This window comes from Schistocerca piceifrons, chromosome 8 (genome assembly GCF_021461385.2).
Source record: "Schistocerca piceifrons isolate TAMUIC-IGC-003096 chromosome 8, iqSchPice1.1, whole genome shotgun sequence".
Lineage (NCBI taxonomy): Eukaryota > Metazoa > Arthropoda > Insecta > Orthoptera > Acrididae > Schistocerca > Schistocerca piceifrons.
In genome coordinates, this window is record NC_060145.1 from 467,133,835 (window position 1) to 467,157,740 (window position 23,906).

Here is a 23,906-nt window from a genome sequence, read left to right on the forward strand (position 1 = left end):
CAGAAATGAATCGTTAATAATGTTCCATCAGCTTGAATTTTTCGTATCAGGACTAGTACTTTAACCATTCCTTACATCATCCGTTCTATACTGAAACAAGTACTCATAGGTTATAACTGTATCACTGTGTAAGCGATTGTAATCCTCTGCATGTTTTCCTGTTAAGTCGCTACAGTCTACTGGTGCTGCAATCCTTTAGAGAACTGCAGTGTGTTTGAACAGTTAATGTCATACCACAGGTTCTGTCTGCCTCTTGTAAACCTGCTATTCATTTTTTTTAATGGTGAAGCAGGAAGCTGTTAAAAATGTAGCGAACTTTTGCCTGCACTAGATAACATCATCAGCACAGCTGACAGTTACATTTACTGTTCAAACAAATATCGCCACAGCAGCATCAATCCACATAAACTATTTGATCAAAAGTATGTGAACATGTGGTAATAATAGTATCAGTATTGTGGCGATTGGAAATGCAGCCCCCCACCCCTGTAAGTGTCGATAAGCGCATTTTATCAGGTGTTTGGTAGATATTTTGAATCCATAACAGTAATCAGGACAAAGAAGTACTGCTCGTCACATTTTTGATGCGTCTGGTTGTTTTCCATTGCGAAAACATGATTTTATGCGGTTTTTCGATAGAGGAGTGTGAAATTAGTTCGATATTTGCCTTACCGATGTGTGTTAACAAGTAAATTAAGGCACACGAAACATAGTCAATGCTTGGTAGCACATGGTGTGAAAATTCCTCTGTCACCACTAATGTGAATCTCACACAGAGGTTGTAGGAATAAGATAAGAGATTAGAACGCATGAACACAGTCGCTCTTTCTTAGTTCAGTATCCATATAGGCAGAAGAATTCTAAATCTGTGCAAATAGCCTTCCACAATGTACCTCGATCTGTGTTGTGTATGTATGATACAAAATTGGTATTATCGTTCAAGGTATGGATAACTTAACAATGCTACACACAGGTCTATGAGATATGTAAACACTTAGTGTCGTTTTCCCACGTGCTATTGACGTTGTTTGGTGAGAATAACATGTAATATTTTACCCAAGGCTTTCAAAATAAAGAAAAAATAGGAATGCCTGTGTCTAATTACACAGTGTTGGAGGAAGTAATATACTCTCTCCTATATGTCCAACAATAAAACTTTCTGCAATGCACAATGCTTCTCTTTCAGTGATCAGCTGTTTAGCATGTCAGCATGGTTATACAAGTGTGGCCCTCTTGCTCTTCATAGGATTTGTATATGACACTTCTTATTTGAGAGGTATCAAACACAGTGGTTATTAATAGAACCCTATATTAACTTCATTTTTCACCAGGGAGCTTTTATCAAACTGCCTTCCAACCGCTAGAGGTGTTCTATGGTTTTCTGGGCACATTACAGAACACAGCACAAAATACTGCTTGGTAGTATGTTTATCAAACTGCCTTCCAACCGCTAGAGGTGTACTATGGTTTTCTGGGCACATTACAGAACACAGCACAAAATACTGCTTGGTAGTATGAAATTGCATGATGCCATCTCCTTACAGTTATAAGTCGAGAGAGGGACTGGAGTGTACACAATACAGTCCTAGTAGCCACAATCAATAATGTAAAGTGATTTTACTGGAAGTAGTTTGAAGAAGGTGGCACATTTGCATTGTAATCATGTTAAGTCTTAAGTTCCCTGGATATTAGCTGTATCTATATAGAATGTCTAGATGTGGAAACTCACTTAAACAAAAAATTCCCAGATACTTTACCCATGTATATATAATTATGTAGCATTCCTAGCTAATTCCAAAACAGAATATATTTCATCTTAAACTATACAGAATATCGAAAACACATACCTATCTTGTATGTGCAAGGTATCATGTGTATGTAATAAACACCACCAAAACTTCCACTTTTTGTGCATGTAAGTCAATGTATGACATCTCTCCTGTAGTAAATACAAATTTCCTGTATCTCTGTTTCGAATTCGGATTTTTTTCCCATCTTCTCCACGTGTTGTTGTTGTGGTCTTTAGTCATGAGACTAGTTTGATGCAGCTCTCCATGCTACTCTATCCTGTGCAAGATACTTCATCTCCCAGTACCTACTGCAGCCTATATCCTTCTGAATCTGCTTTGTGTATTCATCTCTTGGTCTCCCTCTACGATTTTTTCCCTCCACGCTGCCTTTTTCTCAGCTGTGCATGGGCCCCAGCGCCCTCCCCCCTGCCGCAATTTTTCAAGTGGCCAACTGCTCCTCCGAATGTCTCGTAGTATGTATGGCCACTGTCTAACCTTTGCTGTTTTTATGCTACTCAACTGCCACTCTGCAGCCACTATCCTAACCAGGCCCTCCACCATCCTCCACAGTATGAGGCATGCCTTGAGGTGACAGTCCTACACAACACACAAGGGAAGTTTAGGAGAACCACCACACCCATCTGGAGAACACTTGAGATGGCTTTTTTCCAAAGATGGTTGCTTACAAAAGACGAAGCCCCTTCAACCTAAAGCGACCACAGACACACACCGCAGTGTGTTCAGTACAAAGCGTTTAGGCGAGCATGCTGGTGGGCAGTCAGCTACACAGACATGCCTCAGAACAAAATGCTGATAAATGAGGGCTATCCCGACCACGGTTTGTTTATCTAAGGAGAGAGAGTGGCCTGTTTCGGAACTGGCTCAGACGCTGTTCTGAGCACTGCACTGTAGAAAACACAGTTGCGACGTTAATAAATGTACTTTCTCCACGAAAATAGGACAGTCCATTTTCTTTTAGTTTTATAAGGAAAATCGGTATAGTTTTTACATTCTATTGCAGAATACAATTTGCATCTCATTATTTTGGGACATCTAGCAAAGCGCACAGACACAGGTAACAGATGATCACGCATGCATTACATAATATAATAATAGAGAATACAGTCATTCGCGCCATTAGCTCACAAGCTGGAAATAAACACATTCATTTTACATCCGACAACTACAAGCTATGTTTCAAGAAGATGTAGCTGTTTTGTACACTGTGGCAGGTCCCATTTTACCAGTGCAGTCCTATACCATCCTAGCAAATCGTGAGAACATGTTTCACCCTGTGTAAGTGGGAGATTGAAATGTTGTCAAAAGATATTGCTGCAATGAAGGAAAGGAAAAATGAACACCCATCAAGGACCATTCCGTAGTGCCCCAGCCATTGATGTCAATTGGATAGGCTAAGTAATTAAATTGATCATGAGAGTTAGTTTTCATGACGAGTAATTTTTTTTCAGTAGTCCGATTACACTCACCAGATAGGTGAAATGGGAATCCGTGGAGGGAAGACAATGTTCTTTTCGAGGAACACTACTGAGAACCGACATTTGAAGCTAACAGCACAGGAATTCAACGACCCACACCATACATTTCGCATAAGGACCGCGCTATTGAAAAGAGTAATGTAGCGACAATGTTACTGTCACCCTGTATAAAAAACAGTCATGGGTCTACAAGCAAATACGAGTTGCTTATAGCATAACGCTTTCTGGGTGAAATGCTGTCTGCGATTTTGAATCAAATAACTGCCGGTTATTTACTTGCGACTGTCGTAATTTCTTTCACTGTGATGTGTTACTCATGAAGACTTAGTGAAGTGAAAACTCGATTGGATCCACTACACTGTCAACACATCGAGTCATATCTGCAGAAACAGTGAGCTTCAAAATGTAAACCCAAGTTGTCGTAAAATCATGCTACTGAACGATGCACTTGTCACTGATCACTTAGCTGATTGCGATGCACACGGGGGTTAAAACTTGTCACACGCAATATTGTGTGCTGAATTCGCCGATTATTCGTGGTACTGCGGTATTAAACAGTGAATACTAAATTTATCCGTTTCACGTATGCATTTATTGAAACAACACTACTGTGCAACTGTCGGATGCCATTGTCATTTTAATAGCGTCTTTATAAACGTAATGTTCCTGGCTTTCTTTCGGAGTTGTGCTTGGGTGGTGAGATTGTGTAATGCGTGACTTACTTTGGCTTCCAAATCAGCTTCTTGATTAAGGATTTTGGGAATTGGTGTTGTCCATTCATTACTTTCCGGTCGCTCCATCATTAACTCATAAGGAGTAAATCCTGTCGAAATGTGCGGTAAGTGATTTAAAATTTCTTCAAAGGCTGAAATATAATCGACCCATTTTGTGTGATGGCTAGGTATGTATGTTCTTATAAATCTATTCAGCTCGTTAAAAACTCGTTCTGAGGGGTTGCTTTGTGGTCTAAACTTCGAGATCAAGATCTGTTGTATGTTGTTGTTGCTTAAAAAATATCTCCAAGGGTTACTAACGAAGTTGGGACCATTATCTGACAACATTTTCTCAGCAATGCCAATTCTTGGAAAGTAGTCACTTTCTATTCGCTTAATAAGTTGTTTGGTGTTTGCTGTTTTCATTGAATATACTCTTACATGTTTTGTTAAGAGATCAGTAATACAAGCAACATACTGTAAGCCTCCACGTCCTCGAGGATACGGACCGGCAAAATCAATCCCTACGATCTCTAAGGGTTTCATGGTTAAAATTCGATTCAAAGGCAATGCAGTGGATAAATTATAGGGTTTTGCCTTTTGACAAATTACGCAGTTTCGCAGTAGCTTGTGTATTTTAGCATGAAGACTTGGGCGATCTTGCGCTTACACTTTTCAGGACCAAAGCGACCCCATGCAATATGGGTATGCCATAATAAACGCTCTTCATATTCTCTTGGAATACAAACTAACCAACTCTCCTTTTGCGGTGATGTGCGAAGAAATAGCACATTATTAAATAATTTCTAAAACTGGCACAGAGAATGTTGAGGATTAACTGTTATGAGTTGCTTTACTGCCTTACACTAAGGATCGGTAGCTTGGAGTGGGACTATTTGTTTGCATAGTTGCAAAAAGTACTAGCGATGCATCGGATCCTTCATGAGTGGAATTCTGTAGTTGGACATTTGACCAATTAATTCATTAGTATTGAAGATCCTTCCGGCATTCTCGATAAGGTGTCAGCTATTATATTGTCTTTGCCCTTTATCTGCACAATTTCGAAGTTGTACTCCTGAAGAAATAGACACCAACGTGTCAATCGAGGATGAAATAGTTTGCATGACAACAGAAAACTTAAAGCTTGATAATCAGAAAAAACTTTTATATTGCGTCCATATATATATATATATATATATATATATATATATATATATATATATATATATATATATAATTAAAACGTTTGAATGCCTAAACAATAGAAAGAGTAAGATCGTTCTGCTTCAGTGAGGACTCTGCTTGCAAAACTGATAATTCGGATCTTTTTTTTTGTTCATTCCTTTCCTCGAATTGAAACAAGACTGAACCGATGCCCTGGCAAGAGGCATCTGAAGCGATACAAAATTCTTTGTTCATATCAGGATGATGTAAGATGGGACTATTTACCAAGGCATTCTTAATTGAATCAAAAGCTTGTTGACAGTCGTCAGTCCAGTTACAATGAACATTTTTGTTTAGCAGTGATAACAAAGGTGTGCTATTTAAAATCTATCCGGACAAAAATTTTCGAAAAAATAAGCACATGCCAAGGAATCCTTTTAGCTGCCTTTTGGTAGTAGGTCTTGGAAAATTTGTAATGGCACTAATCTTTTGAGGATCAAGTTTTATTCCAGAGGGCGAAATAATGTGACCCAAAAATTTGATTTCTGATCGGGCAAATCGGGACTTTTGAAGATTTGCAGTGACTCCAAATTCTTTGCATTTCTGAAATATACGCTGCATAACGTGAAGATGCTCTTCCCAAGTTTTTGTGGCAATGAGCAGATCGTCAATGTAAATTGCAACTTGTTCAACTAAGTCGTCTCCTAACACATGATCCAAAGCAGATATGAATACACCTGAAGTAACGTTCAATCCAAAGGGCATAACTCGGAATTGGTAAGAACGTCCTGAAAAGATGAATGCAGTATATTTTCTAGATTCTTTATGTAGTTGCACCTGCCAATATGACATTTTTAGGTCAATGCTGGTCAGATATCTCACATCATAAAATTTCTGTAGGTGCTCGTCTATGGCTTCAGGACGAGTTCTGACTGGTGCAATAATTTTATTTATATTCCTAGCGTCAACAACTAATCGTAGAGTATTATCAGTCTTGCGTATAGTTAGTAAGGGGCTGCTATACGGTGAATCGGATGGTTCAATCGCCTTCCACGCTAACATTGTTTTAATTTCAGTTTTTACAGCCTCCCTTCTCGAAAACGGTATGGTGCGAGAGAAAGTGAGATGGGGTATAACCTCCATTCTGTATTGAGTCTCGAATTATTCCAGGTATCATCGACAAAACATATCTGAAGTCAAAAAGGATTTGAAATAATTCTTGTCTCTCTTCATCTGTCAAATTGGTGGATTCTTCCGCTTTAATTGTAATTTCGTCTCTGTCTGGTAAGTAATCTGCTTCATCTGGCCCTTCTACGTCACAGTCAGAACTGTTCCAGCCGTTGTGTGTTGGTGTGCTTTTTCTGATAGGTTTATGTATTCTAAAAATGTTTCCCGAGGAATAATTCCGTACTTTCTCATGTGTGAGTCTGATAGTGATTACTTGTTCATTTAGATTTAGAGTGTAAGTTCCTTCGGCGAAATCAATCTTGGTCTTCGTCTGTATGAAAAACTCAATACCTAACAAGCAGGGTATTGACAAGTTCTTTACCACCAGGAAAATACATTCAAGTTTTACTGTTTGTATAATAACAGGGATCAAAGCTTGAATCTGCACTTTCTGTGTGTGTGAACTAATAGCACCTGTAATGCAACATCCTTGTACGGGTAATGTGGGTATTTTTTGTGTGGCTGTTATCTGTTTGAAAAAATATAGTGAGATTGCATTTTCGTTTGCACCAGTATCCAGTATTGTTATAGTTACATATCCAGATAGTGTGATTTCGGTTGTCACCTGAATTTGGTCATCTTCTTGTCGGTCTAAGTTTGTTACATTATTCTCGTGTAGTAACTCGTCACGAATGTCAGTACTGTCGTTGTAACGTAGTACTAGCACTGTATTCAGGTCTTCGTCATTAATGTAGTTACTCCCTTCATGCCACACAGCACCTTGTAGGGAGTGATAAGATGCTGTGATTAGTTTTCCGGTGTTGAATAGTCGGTGGTACAACCATTGTTATTCCTATCAGGCTGTGCACTCATTTCAGTTGATTGTGGCGAATAAAACTGAGTGTTATGAATTACTCGGGTATCAAACTGTGGTGGTTCGCTTACTGGATTGAAAGTCGGAAGATTGTGAGCTTGAGTGAAAAATACCTGTGGGTTGTACCGTTTCCTTTGCATTTGATTATTTCCTCTATTCTGAGGTTCAAATTGCATCTGAAATTCTCGTTCATGTATTTGTTGTTTGTTTGGAGCCGATGTTTGAAACTGCTGATTATTCGGCTTGAATTTTCGCTGAGTATTATTTGCTGTCGTATGCATTGACATACGCAGTGTGCTGTGGGTTGTTGCCGTAGTTAAAATTGTTTGCCTGATTTGTCTGATATCTCGCTCGGTAGTAGTTCTTATTACCTTTCAATTGTCCATTTCCATTCTGCTTGCCATAATACCGATCGTGTCCGTTCAAATGCCCTTTTACATCTGAAATATGTTTACCATTGTGGTTACTCGTACTTGAGGAATTCCACCTGTTGTTGCGCGATTTCTGCTTATTGCTTGATCTCTGTTCCTCATGTATAAGGTCAAATGAGTCTAATATGGAAAGAAATGTCTCTTCGTCATTATCATTGACGTTTACAAATTTTTCTTGAATTGATACTGGCAGTTTCGACTTCAAGGTCATAATCACATCCTTACTTGAGATTGGTGTATCCCAGTATCTAATTTTTCCCAAATACTTTTCGAAATATTTCCTTAAGCCTCCATTTCTCGGATCGAAAGATTCAGTTTGATATACCTCTTTCCTCAATCTCTTCTGAACTCCTTCGTTCCAAAACTTGGCTAAAAATGCCTGTTCAAAATCACGGTAAGTAAGACATCGATCGACCATTTCGGTTCCCCAAATAACAGATTCTGCTGTAATATGTCCGATTAGAAACTGTATCTTTTACCTGTCAGACTAACTACGCGGAAAAATTCCGGAAAACGATCGGAGAAAAACGATCGGGTGAAGGTTTCTCTTTCCGGGATTAAATAACTGAAAGTTTCTGTGTTTCAATAGACTTTCGTCTTTCATTAATTGCACTAATGAATTAGAGTCATTTACTGGAATTTTGTTGTGTTCTGAGTGGTGAATATTCTCTGATTTGATGTTTTGTGTTTTGTTGCTCATATCACTGACTGAAAACACAGAGTGTGGCTAGCTGTCGCATGTTTCTCTGTCTTTGTTTTGAAATTGTTGCTCCAAGCTTTGTATTTTCTGAGTAATCTATTATTTCCAAGCATGCAAGTCTGTCGTAAATACTCTTCTGATGACACCTAATTCTGTTAAAACAGTATCTCCAGAGGTACCTGGTGCCACTAATATCTTAAGAGTGGCATCCTTAACAGTGTCCTGTAATTCGGTTTTTATTTTGTTTTCGATCATTTTATCTTTCTCCGCTAACCAGTCTGTACATTGTTCATTTAAAAGTTGTATTTGGTCTTTTAACTTTTGTTCCACTTTTTTTCTCCATTCACAGCCAACTGAGAGAATTTGTCAGTCAACTGTTTTGCTTTGTCATTCAATGTATGCAAAGTGTCTTTACAATCATTCCTTTTCTGAATCATATTATCAATTTCTTGGTGTTTCTTATTACTCCACGTATCTAACGTCTGATGAAGTTCAGTGGTTACCTCTTGTTTTGCACCTTGAACTGTAGTAACTACTTTAGTCTCAAGGTCACCTTTCATAGCTGTTACAATGCTATCAAGTTCAGTCTTAGTTACTATATTTGCTAACTTTTCATCGAGGCTTTTCGTTAGCGCTTCTAATTTAGAATCTAACTTTGAATCAAGCCTTTCATCAGAACTTTCGGTCTGCGCTTCGAACTTATCATCTAAACTATGGATAAATTCTTGTCTTTCCTGTTCCCTTTGTGTTCGTTCCTGCGGTTTCTCTTGTTCCCTTTGTGTTCGTCCTGTTGTTTCTCTTGTTCCCTTCGAGTTCGTCCTGCTGTTTCTCTCGTTCCCTTTGTGTCACCAGGCACGCAGACAAGGCTTCGATTAAATTTGAAACATCATTGTATGTGGAAGTCTGTATTATCTGAGTGGTTTGTAGTTCCTGTACGCTGTTGGGCGATACGTTTACCACAGTACTGTGTGAGGTGTTTATTTCATCTGGCCTATCACGTGGCAGTTCATTCCTGATCGGCACGATTCGCGATCTTAAAGTAGTTGCCTCCTCCACTAAGACTCTTTCTCCATCTCAAACACGTCAATGTCAGTCAATCACTACATGGTAATCAACAGCATACCAGTGAATAGTTGGGACTGAAAAGACACCATCGATGTACTGTAATAATAAGCATCATAGTTGATAGTGCGACCAGTTTTATCAATTTCATCGTAATTTCAGCACCAACCAATGACACGCAGCATGCTTACCAACATCTGCATCATTGCTAAACAGCCTGCCACTACTTAGCGAGTACCATCACAAATGTAAATAGATCATAGTGCAGTACGTTCATTAATTGTTATTTCTCGAATATTTGCACAAAAATATACCAGACATCGACTTACATATCTCCAGCACTTCAACCATAGTGCGTAATTTACGATCTTTCTCTATGAGGAGTCACAGAACATTCTCGCATTCTTAGGACAAAGTTGGACACCGAAAGATTTCCTTGCATTGCCTTTGACCAATGCTCCCTGCAGCGCTGGACCGATTTAATCTACAGCTGACCGGAAGTAGACGGCTACATTCCATGTTTCATGTAGGAGGAGTGCAATCGAAGGCTGTTGCTGTTGTCCTGCACCCATCGAAGAGCGCAAGATTTCTCCAGATGCGCGAATGTCGAAGAGGTCAGCACACCTCATCGGTGTATAGTGGATATGAATCCGTTGTGATGATATAACAGATGGTTAAGAACAAGAAACGGATGAAGCTCCATAAGGAGTCATTACCAAGAAGTTATCGGTAAGAAAGAACATAAACACATGCACTCCTAAGGCTACAAGGTTCTGCACTTAAAACACGCTATAATGTTAGATCGTAGGGGTTTTCGACCTATTAGTCGTATGGAATGCAAAACTGCTGCTATTCCAGTGTATGAAATATATTTCCAGCGCATGACATACATTCTCTTTGCAGGTCTCTCTATAATAAACTATGGCGACAAACTGTAAAATGAAAAATTAGTTCCTTAAGACATCGATTTCTTGTGACACATGTACAGTACAGCTTTCGAGAGGTGTATAGCCCCCACTATTCACATAAAACCATGGTTCAGATACCATACTATGCTTGCATCAGTTCTATATAAAATGGTCGTTAGTCTTACAAGAAAAGGGACAACCACATAGCAGCTGTGTTTGTCCTATGAAATTACACGTAATGCCGATGTAAGCCTGTAAACAGGACATGTGTCAAGCAGATGTATACATGGGGACTGTAGTACCACAAAAACACCTGACGCTAACTTAGAATCACCGTAGTTATGAAACTGCCGACTCTCGTACGCAGAACTGATGAATACCGACAGAACAACGGGAAAAAAGGGTCAAATGACCTGCAGCTACATTCCCCCCCCCCCCCCCTCTCTCTCTCTATAGAATGTATCATCAGTCTACTATTTAATTCTACCTCGTTACAGTTACATTTCAACCGATCACTCCATCCACTCTCTGTCATCCTTCAACACATATGCAAGTAAATTTAGTGGGAGATGATTCTCTTTTTTTCAGGAAAGGATCAACGACAGCAGTCATCTCGCGTGTATCACTATTACCTCAATACATAGAGTAGGATGTTGCCTCAACAACAATTAAAAGATCATTTCCCCAATTCGTGATGTGTTCATCTCAACGTTTTCTCTTATTCCTCTTGCTGTAGTGTCATCATTCCCATGTACAAGAATTGTTCTACACCAGTCAGAAGGCATGCAAATATTCCCTCAAATTCGCCACATTTCGGAGTATTTTTCCTCAATTTACACGTATTTACCGTCATTTCTCGCAATTCTATCGATTTTATGTCACTTTTATCCATGAGATCATCACATCACTTCTTGTTCCATGTTCTAAAATTGCTCTTAAAAGTAGTACAGCTGCCAACACCTAAAGCAAATACACTATTTTTTCGGTCAGACGTCATAGTAGTACTGTACTAGAATGCATCCATTCACCTCCAGCTGCATATTCTACAGATGCAGCGTTTTTGCTCTGTTTCTTGTATGCCTGTGTCTATGCATGTGTCTTGGATGGCTCCTGCAAACTCTTCCATTTACCATATCTTGCGAATTCCTCCATATTTTTGTCAACGAGAAACTTCGCCTCTGTGTTTCATGTCCACCAGCATGAGCTGTGGTAGCTGTATAACTTATGACATGTAATGTTCAGCTTTCTGTGAGAGCCAGAGCATTGAAACATGTTAAAGTCGGTTTAGAAGCAGCTGGCACAGACCCATAGGTCATGGTAGAAAAAACAGTGCATATGTCGATATACACCGATTGGGTGTGTTACAACCGAAAAAGCATTGTATTAAACAGCCTATGAAGGACCTATACAGGAACCCTCTCGTGTGACTAATAGTCTGTTGAATATGGTCCTCCTACAGTACAGGTGATGAAACTTTACAACGGTTTGTGGAAGCGACTTAGATCATGAGCCACCTGCTTTAATTAACCAATACTTTTATATTTAATAGGATTGCCATATACGGTCAATGCTGGAAAGCAGACTGTATTTGTTTCAGGTATATCACACAACAGGGACATCTTATCAAGTTCTCTAAGGGCTGATGTTAATGGAGATTTTATAGTTCGTAGGTTCTCTGTTGGATGGTACAAAATACCATGGTGGGAGAGAATGTTAGGGTGATAGCCGTAAATGCACCGTGAGAGACGCAGATCTCAATTGGACTGCAGTGCCTGTATGTAGTTTGGAGACATCTCGCCAAATTTTCCCAACAAGAATCACCATTGTAACTGCTCGTAATACCTTTTCTACCACCTAGTGTTGCAGGGGAAATATTCGTTTGGCACCGTCCATACGAATTGTACACAGTTGCCGGAGTTACAACAATATTTTCCCAATTCCACACAGTGGTGAAAACGCGGTCCTGTCCCATTAACTCAGCTCGCACTGTTTCTCCAAGACATGCAGAAGGTCTTAGGTGTAGCGCTCTCCGACTTCCATTCAGGTCCGAGCATATGGATGAAGCTGCAGGGATGGCGGGGCAGAGACTGAGAAGCAGTTACAAGATGCAGAGGGACTGCCTAAAAAACAGCGCTGGAGTTATTGCTGTATGACATCCTTAGCAGATAGGTTCAAAAAGGTGACTCATTTCGAGATATAAGAGTGGCACGAATGTGATTCGCCAGTGGCTGTAAGCATTAGAAGATGTCTCTACAGGATCCAAGGCTAGTTGAATAGACAGACTTGAGTCGAAATCGCGGACAGCATTTCTACTAGAAAGCGCAATACATCAGCAACTCCTGTGTGTCTCTAGACCCAAGACCGCTTTTTATGCAGGGTGACAGTAACACAGTCGCTACAATCGTCTTTCCAATAGCGCGGTCTTTATGCGAAATGTGTGGTGTGGGCTGCAGAATTCCTCTGCGGTTAGCTTCAAATGTCGACCGACCTGGTGAGTGTAATCGGACTACTGACAAAAATTACTCGCCATGAAAACTAACTCTCATGATCAATTTCATTACTTAGTCCATCAAATTGATATCAATGATGTGCCACCTGGTGGGTGGAGGAGATGGCTGGGGCACCACAGAATCATCCTTGATGGGCGTTAATTTTTTCTTTTTTTCTTCGTTGTGGCAGTATCCTTTAACTACATTTCAATGTCCCACTTGCACAGGACGAGACAGGCTCTGACGATTTGCTTCGTAAATGGTAGTATGATATACCCTTGCACGGGTAAAACGCGACCTGCCACAGTGCACAAAATAGCTACGTCCTCTTGAAATATAGCTCGTTCTAGTCGAACGTAAAATCAATGTGTGTTTTTCCGACATGTGAGCTAATGGCGTGAATGTATTCTCTAATGTTATTTTACGTGTCTAAAATATTTGTAACACATACGTGATCATCTGCAATCAACGATGGTGCTTTCTGCTGAGTGTTGCAAAATAATGAGATTCGAATTTATCCTGCAGTTGAATGTGAAAACCATACAGTTTTTCCTCAAAAAACTAAAAGGAAATGTACAGTGACCATTTTCGTGGAAAGAGTTCATGTACCATCGTCGGAATGCTGGCGACTTCCATAAGAGGCAATTGCTCTCCCTTTAGACAAGCAATTTACGGTTGGGATAGCCCTCGTTTATTACTGTTTTGTTCTGAGGGATGCCAGCGTCACTCCTTTATGTATGTGTAGCCAACCTCATGGCAGCATGTTCACCAAAGCACTTTGTACTGAAGATGTGCTTTGTGAGGCTCCGGTTGCCTTAGGTGCAAAGGGCCTCCTGTTTCGCATGCAGCCAACTTTCAAAAAACAACAAGTGTCCTCCAGATGGGTGTGGTGCTGCTACTAAATTTCCCACTTGTGTTGTGTTACTGTCACCTCATGGCCAGCAGCCGTAGATGGGGTGGCAGTTGTACTGAATAACAGCAAAGGGCAGACAGCGGCCACTCCTGCTGTTTGGCATTCAGTGGAGCAGCTGGTCATTTGAAGTAGCATGTGTCCTCCCCATAGGTAGATGGAGGGAGGGAAGCGGAAGGGGGAGGGGTTAGCAAGAGGGCCTCGATTTTCTGCAGTTTGTGGTTGGACATCGAAGAGAATGCACATTCAACTACCACCCCCTTTGCAGTCTTTTAGGACGGTGATTTTCCCCAGTACATTTGCTGCATTATGGCCTGTTTCTTATGAGTGCTGGTTGTTTCTAGAAAGTTTTGAAGTTTAATTATAACTATGACGCATTTTTCTCCATCAGTTGTGGTATTGTGTATTGGCTGCCTTTACCTGGGGTGCAGAGTGGTTTTTGAGAGCCGGCCGGAGTGGCTGAGCGGTTCTAGGCGCTTCAGTTTGGAACCGCGCGACCGCTGCGGTCGCAGGTTCGAATCCTGCCTCGGGCATGGATGTGTGTGATGTCCTTAGGTTAGTTAGGTTCAAGTAGTTCTATGTTATAGGGGACTGATGACCTCATATGTTAAGTCCCATAGTGCTCAGAGCCATTTGTGCTATTTGAACCATTTTGGTTATTGAGTAGGCATAACTAGCGAACTCTGATGTCAAACAACAATAGATTCTGAATGCTCATAGGTAATACACTTTTTAAAGTCCTCTGTTTCCAACACCAGCATCTCGTCAGTTGAACATATTTCCCACAAAAAAGAATAAAGATAATACCTTATATTCCAGCCTCTTTCCCTGCCAACCTGTAGGTGACAGGTATAGTCTGAGTGTGTCTGTCACTAGATTCGAGTGATACTGCGAAATTTTTGCCCAGCAGGGTATCACCAGTTGTACGGTATCGTCAGTTTTTGAGGTATATTGCGATTTTAGGCCATCTATTTCTAGCACCAAACATTTAGTTGTGTAATTAGGCCGATTCTTTATGATTAATTATGTAATTATGACCTCTTTTTACTTCATTTTCTACCCATGAATGAAGTACCCTAACCTAACCTTCCTCTCTTGCTCTGGGTACTTTCCATGTGTGGGGAGGTGGGGGGGGGGAGGGGGTGCACTTAGGCTTTCCTTCCAGTGGAATCAGGGTTTGAGTCCCAGATAGGGCACCACCATTTTTAATTTCCCATCAATTCCAAGTGCCTCTGGTGCCATAATTGTGTTATGGGGCAGCACTTGGGCTTTGAATCCACGAGGACCAGGGTTTCAGTCCCAGAAAAGGTACCATCAATTTTAATTTCTCGCCAATTCCTGTTGGGTGGGGGTGGGGGGTGATGGAATATCACCGCAGCATGGAGACAAAGAAATTTCCACCAAAATTGGAAACCACCCCAGTTGGGTAGATGGGGGAGGGGAGGGAAGTATGGGTTTTGGGGCTGGCGCAAAGATGCAGGCTGAGAAAAACATATGTCATCATCTTTGAGTGAGGGTTGGCGTGGTCAGGGGTGGCGGTAGTAAGGGGCAGGAGATGATTAATTGTTCTGCTTAATTAATTTGTGTATCTATTTGGGATGAAAGCCCCACTTCCCTACTAATAACAGTATGTCATTGGCTGCACAGTATTCAAGGTGGAAAGCAAAATTTGCATGGACTATACAGGAAATCCAAGGACTGTACTTGAAGAAACGAATGCTCAGTACCACTGTCTACAAAATACACTTACAACTAGAGAACCATATTAAACAATCTGCAATACTCTGTGACTTTTTGAACAGTTGGAATTGCACATAGAACGAAAAATACAAAAAAAGCTTGAGAAACAAGACCAGGAACAGAATGAACTGTTGATACGAACCCACAAAGTAGAACCAAGCGACTTGGCGCAGTGGTCAGCATACTGGACTTAGATGTGGGAGGACGACTGTTCAAACCCAGAGTTGGCCATCCTCATTTAGGTTTACTGTGATTCCACTTAATCACTTAAGGAAAATGCCAGGATGGTTCCTTTGAAAGGAATTCGTGGGATCGATTACCTCGCTATTTGGTCCCCACCCCAAATCAACGAACCAAACCCATAATAGAAACGATAGAAAACAGCACACAAAACATGCTCTCCATGATAGAATTGCTAATTTAACTGAAATATAAAGAGCTCAACACAGGAGGAAAAACTACTCCAAAAGGGAACCATACACAAACTAAACACACATGTCACACAAAGAGCAATAGAAAACGTAATCAACGAAAGTGAATATGTAATACAGCAGGAAGAAAGGAACGATACACTATATTTTAGTGCAGGGCTAACTAGAGAATTAATAGCAGAATAATTGAGTCAAATTATTAGAAAGAACAAACATATCATCAGAAATAACAAGGTAACCACAGAGCAGTAACACAATCAATGCAATGGTCACAAGGATTGGCCAGGGACCAACTTTGAAGTTCATTTATGAAAAGGTCAATACTGAGAAAACATAAAAAGCAAAAAACGAAAGTATAAAGCGACCTGACCCAAGGATTCCAAAGAGATATACAAGAACTACTAGAAAGTATCAAATCTACACTTTCTCAAATTTAGATAAAAAGAACAACAGAAAAGAACTCCAGGGCACCCAAACTCGGAAATTTCTCCAAAGAATCACAAGACTGATGCTCTGACCAAGTCTGATTTCGCAACTTCACCAGCGTATCATCTAGGCAGGCACATGCACTCATTTCTACAAAAACACTACACTTATACAAACGTCAGAACCTTAGAAAACAGTAAGGATACATTCAACAAAATCGAAAACATGAATGTACCAATCACAGCTACACTATTTTCATTCGACGTCATATTTACAGCAAGTGAAGAAACAATCAGAATAACAGGGAAGCAACTAAGACAGACTAACTTTATCCAAAAAGCACATGCCCAAGAAATTTCAACTATTTGCAGCTAATGACAAGACAAAATTATTTTTGACTCAAAGGTGAATTCTACATCAAACAGGAAGGACTCCTTATGAGCTTACCCTTAAATAGCATTCTGACCAACATCTTCCTTAACCACCTTGAAAACAAAATATTTGAAGAAATAAGAAAATAAAAACAGTTATGCAGCTTGGGCTGCACACGTTCCCCCCATGAACCATGGACCTTGCCATTGGTGGGGAGGCTTGCGTGCCTCAGTGATACAGATAGCCGTACCGTAGGAGCAACCACAATAGAGGGCTATCTGTTGAGAGGCCATACAAACGTGTGGTTCCTGAAGAGGGGCAGCAGCCTTTTCTGTAGTTGCAGGGCAACAATCTGGATGATTGATTGACCTGGCCTTGTAACACTAACCAAAACGACCTTGCTGTGCTAGTATTGCGAACGGCTGAAAGCAAGGGGAAACTACAGCCGTAATTTTTCCCAAGGGCATGCAGCTTAACTGTATGTTTAAATAATGATGGCGTCCTCTTGGGTAAAATATTCCGGAGGTAAAATAGTCCCCCATTCGGATCTCCGGGTGGAGACTACTCAGGAAAATGTTGTTATCAGGAGAAAGAAAACAGGCGTTCTACGGATCGGAGGGTGGAATGTCAGATCCCTTAATCGAGCAGGTAGATTAGAAAATTTAAAAAGGGAAATGGATAGGTTAAAGTAAGATATAGTGGGAATTAGCGAAGTTCGGTGGCAGGAGGAACACGACTTCTGGTCAGGTGAATACAGGGTTATAAATAAAAAATCAAATAGGGGTTATGCAGGAGTAGGTTTAATAATGATTAGGAAAATAGGAATGAGGGTAAACTACTACAATCAGCATAGCGAACGCATTATTGTGGCCAAGATAGATGCAAAGCCCACGTCTACCACAGTAGTACAAGTTTACATGACAACTAGCTCCGCAGATGACGAAGAGATTGATGAAATGTATGATGAGATAAAAGAAATTATTCAGATAGTGAAGGGTGACGAAGATTTATTAGTCATGGGTGACTGCAACTCAATAGTAGGAAAAGGAAGACAAGGAAACGTAGTAAGTGAATGTGGAATGGAGGAAGGAATGAAAAAGGAAGCCATCTGGTAGAATTTTGCACAGAGCATAACTTAATCGTAGCTCACACTTGCTTCAAGAATCATGAAAGAAGGTTTTATACATGGAAGAAGCCTGGAGACTCTAGAAGGTTTCAGATAGATTATATAATGGTAAGACAGAGATTCAGGAACCAGGTTTTAAATTGTAAGACATTTCCAGCGGCAGATGTGGACTCTCAACACAATCTATCGGGTATGAACTGTAGTTTAAAACCGAAGAAACCGCAAAAAGGTAGAAATTTGAGGAGATGGGACCTGGATAAACTGAAAGAACCAGAAGTTGTACAGAGTTTCTGGAAGAGAATTAGGGAACGATTGACAAGACTGGGGGAAAGAAATACAGTAGAAGACGAATGGATAGCTTTGAGAGATAAAATAGTGAAGGCAGCAGAGGATCACGTAGGTAAAAAGAAGAGGGCTAATAGAAACCCTTGGGTAATTGATGGAAGGAGAAAATACAAAAATGCAGTAAATGAAGCAGGAAAAAAGGAGTACACGCGTCTCAAAAATGAGATCGATAGGAAGCGTAAAATGGCTAAGCAGGGACGGATAGAGGACAAATGTAAGGACGTAGAGGCGCATATCACTAGGGGTAAGATAGATATTGCCTACAGAAAAATTAAAGAGACCTTTGGATAATAGAGAACCACTTTCATGAGTATCAAGAGCTCAGATTGGGACCCAGTTCTAATCAAAGAAAGGAAAGCAGAAAGGTGGAAGGAGTATGTAGTGGGTGTATACAAGGGCGATGTTCTTGAGGACAATATTATAGAATTGGAAGAGAATGTAGATGAATAGGAAATAGGAGATATGATACTGCGTGAAGAGTTTGAGAAAGCACTGAAAGACTTAAGTCGAAACAAGGCCCTGGGAGTAGACAACATTTCATTAGAACTACTGACAGCTTTGGGAGAGCCAGGCCTAACAAAACTCTACCATCTAGTGAGCAAGATATATGAGACAGGCAAAATACCCTCAGACTTCAAGAAGAATATAGTAATTCCGATCCCAAAGAAAGCAGGTGTTGACAGATGTGAAAATTACTCAACCATCAGTTTAATAAGCCACGGCTGCAAAATACTAACACGAATTCTTTACGGATGAATGGAAAAACTGGTAGAAACCGACCTTGGGGAAGATCAATTTGGATTAAGTAGAAATGTTGGAACACGTGAGGCAATACTAACCCCACAACTTATCTTAGAAAATAGATTAAAGAAAGGAAAACCTACGTTTCTAACATTTGTAGACTTAGACGAAGCTTTTGACAATTTTGACTGGAATACTGTCTTTCAAATTCTGAAGGTGGCTGTGGTAAAATACAGGGAGCGAAAGGCTATTTACAATTTGTACAAAAAGCAGATGGCCGGTATAAGAGTCGAGGGCCATTAAATGAAAGCAGTGGTTGGGAAGAGAGTGAGACAGGGGTGTAGCCCACCCCCGATGTTATTCAGTCTGCATATTGAGCAAGCAATAAAGGAAACAAAAGAAAAGTTCGGAGTAGGAATAAAATCCATGGAGAATAAATAAAAACTTTGAGGTTCGCCGATGACATTGTAATTCTGTCAGAGACAGAAAAGGACCTGGAAGATCAGCTGAACGGAATGGACAGTGTCTTGAAATTAGGATATAAGTTGAACATCAACAAAATCAAAACGAGGATAATGGAATGTAGTCGAATTAAATCGGGTGATGCTGCGGGAATTAGATTAGGAAATGAGACGCTTAAAGTAGTAAAGGAATTTTGCTATTTGGGAAGCAAAATAACTGATGAAGATCGAAGTAATGAGGATATAAAATGTGAACTGGCAACGACAAGGAAAGTGCTTCTGAAGAAGAGAAATTTGTTAACATCGAGTATAGATTTAGGTGTCAGGAAGGCGTTTCTGAAAGTATTTGTATGGAGTGTAGCCATTTATGGAAGTGAAACGTGGACGATAAATAGTTTAGACGAAAAGAGAATAGGAGCTTTCGAAATGTGGTGCTATAGAAGAATGCTGATGATTAAATGGGTAGATCACATATCTAATGAGGTGGTATTGAACAGAATTGGGGAGAAGAGAAATTTGTGGCACATTTTGACTAGAAGAAGGGATCGGTTGATAGGACATATTCTGAGGTATCAAGGGATCACCAATTTAGTATTGGAGGGCAGCATGGTCGGTAAAAATCGTAGAAAGAGACCAAGGGATGAATACACTAAGCAGATTCAGGAGGACGTAGGTTGAAGTAGGTACTGGGAGATGAAGAAGCTTGCACAGGATAGAGTAGCATGGAGAGCTGCATCAGTCCAGTCTCTGGACTGAAGACCACAACAACAACAACGCTGCAGGGCGCTAAAACATCGTAGGTATGTTTATTAATCTTTGAACTCCCGCAATAAGCTGAAAAAACTAGGAGCTATAACTTCTGCCATCACGTGAAAATATAGCGCTGCAAGTAGTAAGAATGTGAAATGTTATTCATTTTGACGTTAATATGTTTGTATCTTGGCGACATGTTTGATTTCTTTTGTGAAGTGACTGTTGGCGTGATGTATGCTGAAGCAGGTTGATGTTTCCGTATGCAACGCGATAGCTATTGAGAAGGAAGACTATGCAACACTGGTAAAGTTCATTTATCAGAACGACAGCAACAGCAGACCTTCAATGAGGGAATATTGCCGACAGAAGTTGTTACGAAGAGAGCCCAGGTCAATAAATGGCCTAAGGAATATGATCAACAAATTTGCAGGAACAGGTGAATTAGGTGGTGCAGCAAAGAGAGGGAGGCGACCCATTCCCTTGGCAGTTGCTGACGAAGCTGCTGTAAGCCTAGCTCACTGTGCAGCACATACCTCAAGTTGTCTCTCCTCTGGTCAACAGTTCAAACGATTTTCCGCACATATTTTGTTAAACTTTATGTACAGTACGGTTTGTTGGAGTTGCGTTGCTGTATTCCTGTACTTGCTGTAAAGCTGCAAGGGATACACCTGCAATTGCTGTAAAACTATGGATTATTAAGCTCAGTTTCCCATGAGGCCACCCATAAGTGGCCGGCTGCCCATTATCTTCCTTAACTACATTGAAAACAAAATCTTTGAACGTATAACAAAACCAAACCAGTACAACGTGCCATAAAGCTGCTGACATAATTTGCTTCATAGATGAAACACATTACCGTCTACTACAGTTACCTACTTAGAGACATCAATACTGCTCATCCATAAATACACTTCACCTGTGAAATTGAGAGAGACTAAACAACAGATTTCGTAGACATCATCACAACAGAAAACAAAAACCCACTGAGTATGCCACAACTGTGATTAATCATGTTAGGGTGATAAAACAATACTATAATTTGCATGCTTGCCAAAAGTCGAACCCATCATTAATGCATTTTATGTACCAAGATCTTCCTAGTCTATAGAGTATCAAAATGTTTATTGCAAGAAGTAGCCCGTTTAAAACTTGTCGTGGCAACTACCCCACGACAACCAATTCATTTACTGACCACAAAAATATTGAGATGTTTTCCAACATCCTGCATGTTACATCAGCAGTCTCTCATCCCACTCTATCAGCAAAGTGGCAACAGAAGCGTTGAAAATGGGTACTAAAGTTGGCTGTCACACCTGAACAGATCCCAGAAGAAGAAATCATTGAGTCCGTGGAAGCAGCTCTCCAGCTCACATTTGGGACAGATTCTGAGAAAGTTAGGCAAGAAGCCGTTAGAATTTTACTGCGTGCTGTCCCACCGAAGGACAACCTTAACCTCGAGGAAGGGGCAGCTCTCTCTGAACTGAAAAACAACAACGATATTATGTTGTTACAGACAGCAAAGGCAATGCAGCCGTGCAGTATGAAGGCAATATGAAGCTATTATTAGAAGATTCCATCGACAATGAACGAAAGGCGGACCCAACGGCCAAGATAATCCGAAAGGAACACATCACAGTAAGAATTCCAGAACTGACGATGACACTGCCTAGACACTCATACCCAGAGTAGCAGTTGCTTCTAGAACCTTTGGAGCGCGACAGACAACATAACGAATAGTATTCCTTAAGGCCAATAGTAAACTAGATTAACTCACCTAAATACTATCTGGCAAAATATCTAGCCTGTAAACTAAATATGTAGCTACAAAACTGACTCTTATCTGAAGAACTCGTGCACTTCATACAACGCATAAAGTGACAAACAATTTTATCCACGGGTATCATGATCAACTTCAACAGAAAATGATTTTTTGCAAACGTTCCCTAGATGAAACTGTTCGCATCCTACCAGAGCATGTCCCGGCAGATATAAGCAACATTTCTGAATTGTTGTTTGTCTTCGACGTACCTAAAAATGTCAAGGAAAATACTACGAGCAGACGGACGACGTGGCGACTGGGTCTCGCTTATCCCTGTTAACAGCATATATATTCACTGAGGCCTTTGAAATAATGGTACTTTGTTCTGCTCATTTACGCCCACATGGCTGGTTAAGACAATGTGGACGATACGTTCGCTACATGGCCTCATGATGAAACATATCTACCCAGGTTTCCTAATAGTGGAATAAAATGCACGGGAAGATGCAGTTCACGCTAGAGGTAGAAAATATTGGTTGGTTAGTTCATTTGGGGGAAGGTGGGGGGGGGGGGGGGGAGAGGCCAAGTAGTGAGGTCATTGGTTCCATCAGATTACCGAAGGAAATCAGGCGAGCCCTATCAAAGGAGGTAGAAGAGAATGGGGTAATAATATCTCTGAACGTGGATGTGTACAGGACAACGGACGACACATTAGGACGCAGGGTATCCCGGAAGCATACACATACGTACAGATATTTGCACCCCCAACCCAACCACCACCCAGCACAGAAGGACTTGGTCATTTGTGTGCACAGCCTAAGCGATGCTGAAAACGTAACACAAGAGCACAAAGCCCTACAACCATAAACCGATTCGAACGGAAAAGTGAGCCTACCTTGGGTGAAAAATATCACTGACCAGATTAGTAAACTCCCTCACTGAGTTGGCATCCAGCCTATCAATCACAGCAGCCAATATGTGCTAGGCTCCACAAAGGACAAAATAGAAATTTTACGCACTGCATGTGTGTTTAAGGTGGAATGACAGTCTGGAGAAGTAAACACCGGTGGGAAGAGCAAGCCGATAGCAACGCGCATACTAGAACATAAGTGTTACTTTCGCCTGGAGCAGCATAGCAACTCTGCAGTGGCCCAATATTGGCGACAACGAGAGAAAGAAATCAAATTTCAATAGGCGTTTGGACAAAAGAGAAGCGGCTGCATGAATAGAAAGATCTCAGTTGGAAAACGAATGCTAAGCAATGAAGGGAAAGCTGAGAGGTAGAAGAAGTACACACACGGTCTGTGCAAGGGAGATGAATTTGAAGGCAGTGTTATAGAAATGGAAGACGACGCAGATGAATACGAGAGGGTGCCATGACAAAACTCTTCCATCTAGTGTGCAAGACGTGGAAGACAGGTGAAATACCCTCAGAGTTCAGGAAAAAGTAGTAATTACAGTTCCAAAGAAAGTGGATGTTGACAGTAGTGAATGTCACCCAAGAGTCAGTTTAATGATTCATGCTTGCAAAATACTCACACAAATTTATTTACAGAAGAACGGAAAAACTAGCGGAAGTGGGCCCTGGGGGAAGATCAGTTTGGATTCCAGAGAAATGTAGGAACATGCTAGGCAATACAGACGCTACGATTTATCTTACAAGATAGGTTAAAGAAAGGCAAACTTATCTTTATAGCATTTGTAGTCTTACAGAAAGCTTTTGATAATGTTCACTAGAATATTCCCTTTGAAATTCTGAAGGTGGCAGGAATTGAGGAGAGAGGGCGAAAGGCTATTTCGAGCTTCTAGAGAAAGCAGACGGCAGTTATGAGAGCCAACGGAAATGAAAGGGGAACAGTGGTTGACAATGTAGTGAGACATTGTTGTAGCCTGTCGACAATGTCATTCGATTTCTACAATAACCAAGCAGAAAAGAAAACAAAAGAAAAATTTGGAGTAGGAACTAAAGTTCTGGGAGAGGAAATAAAAATTTTGAGGTCGATCAATGAAACTGTAATTCTTTCAGAGATATCAAGGGGACACGGAAG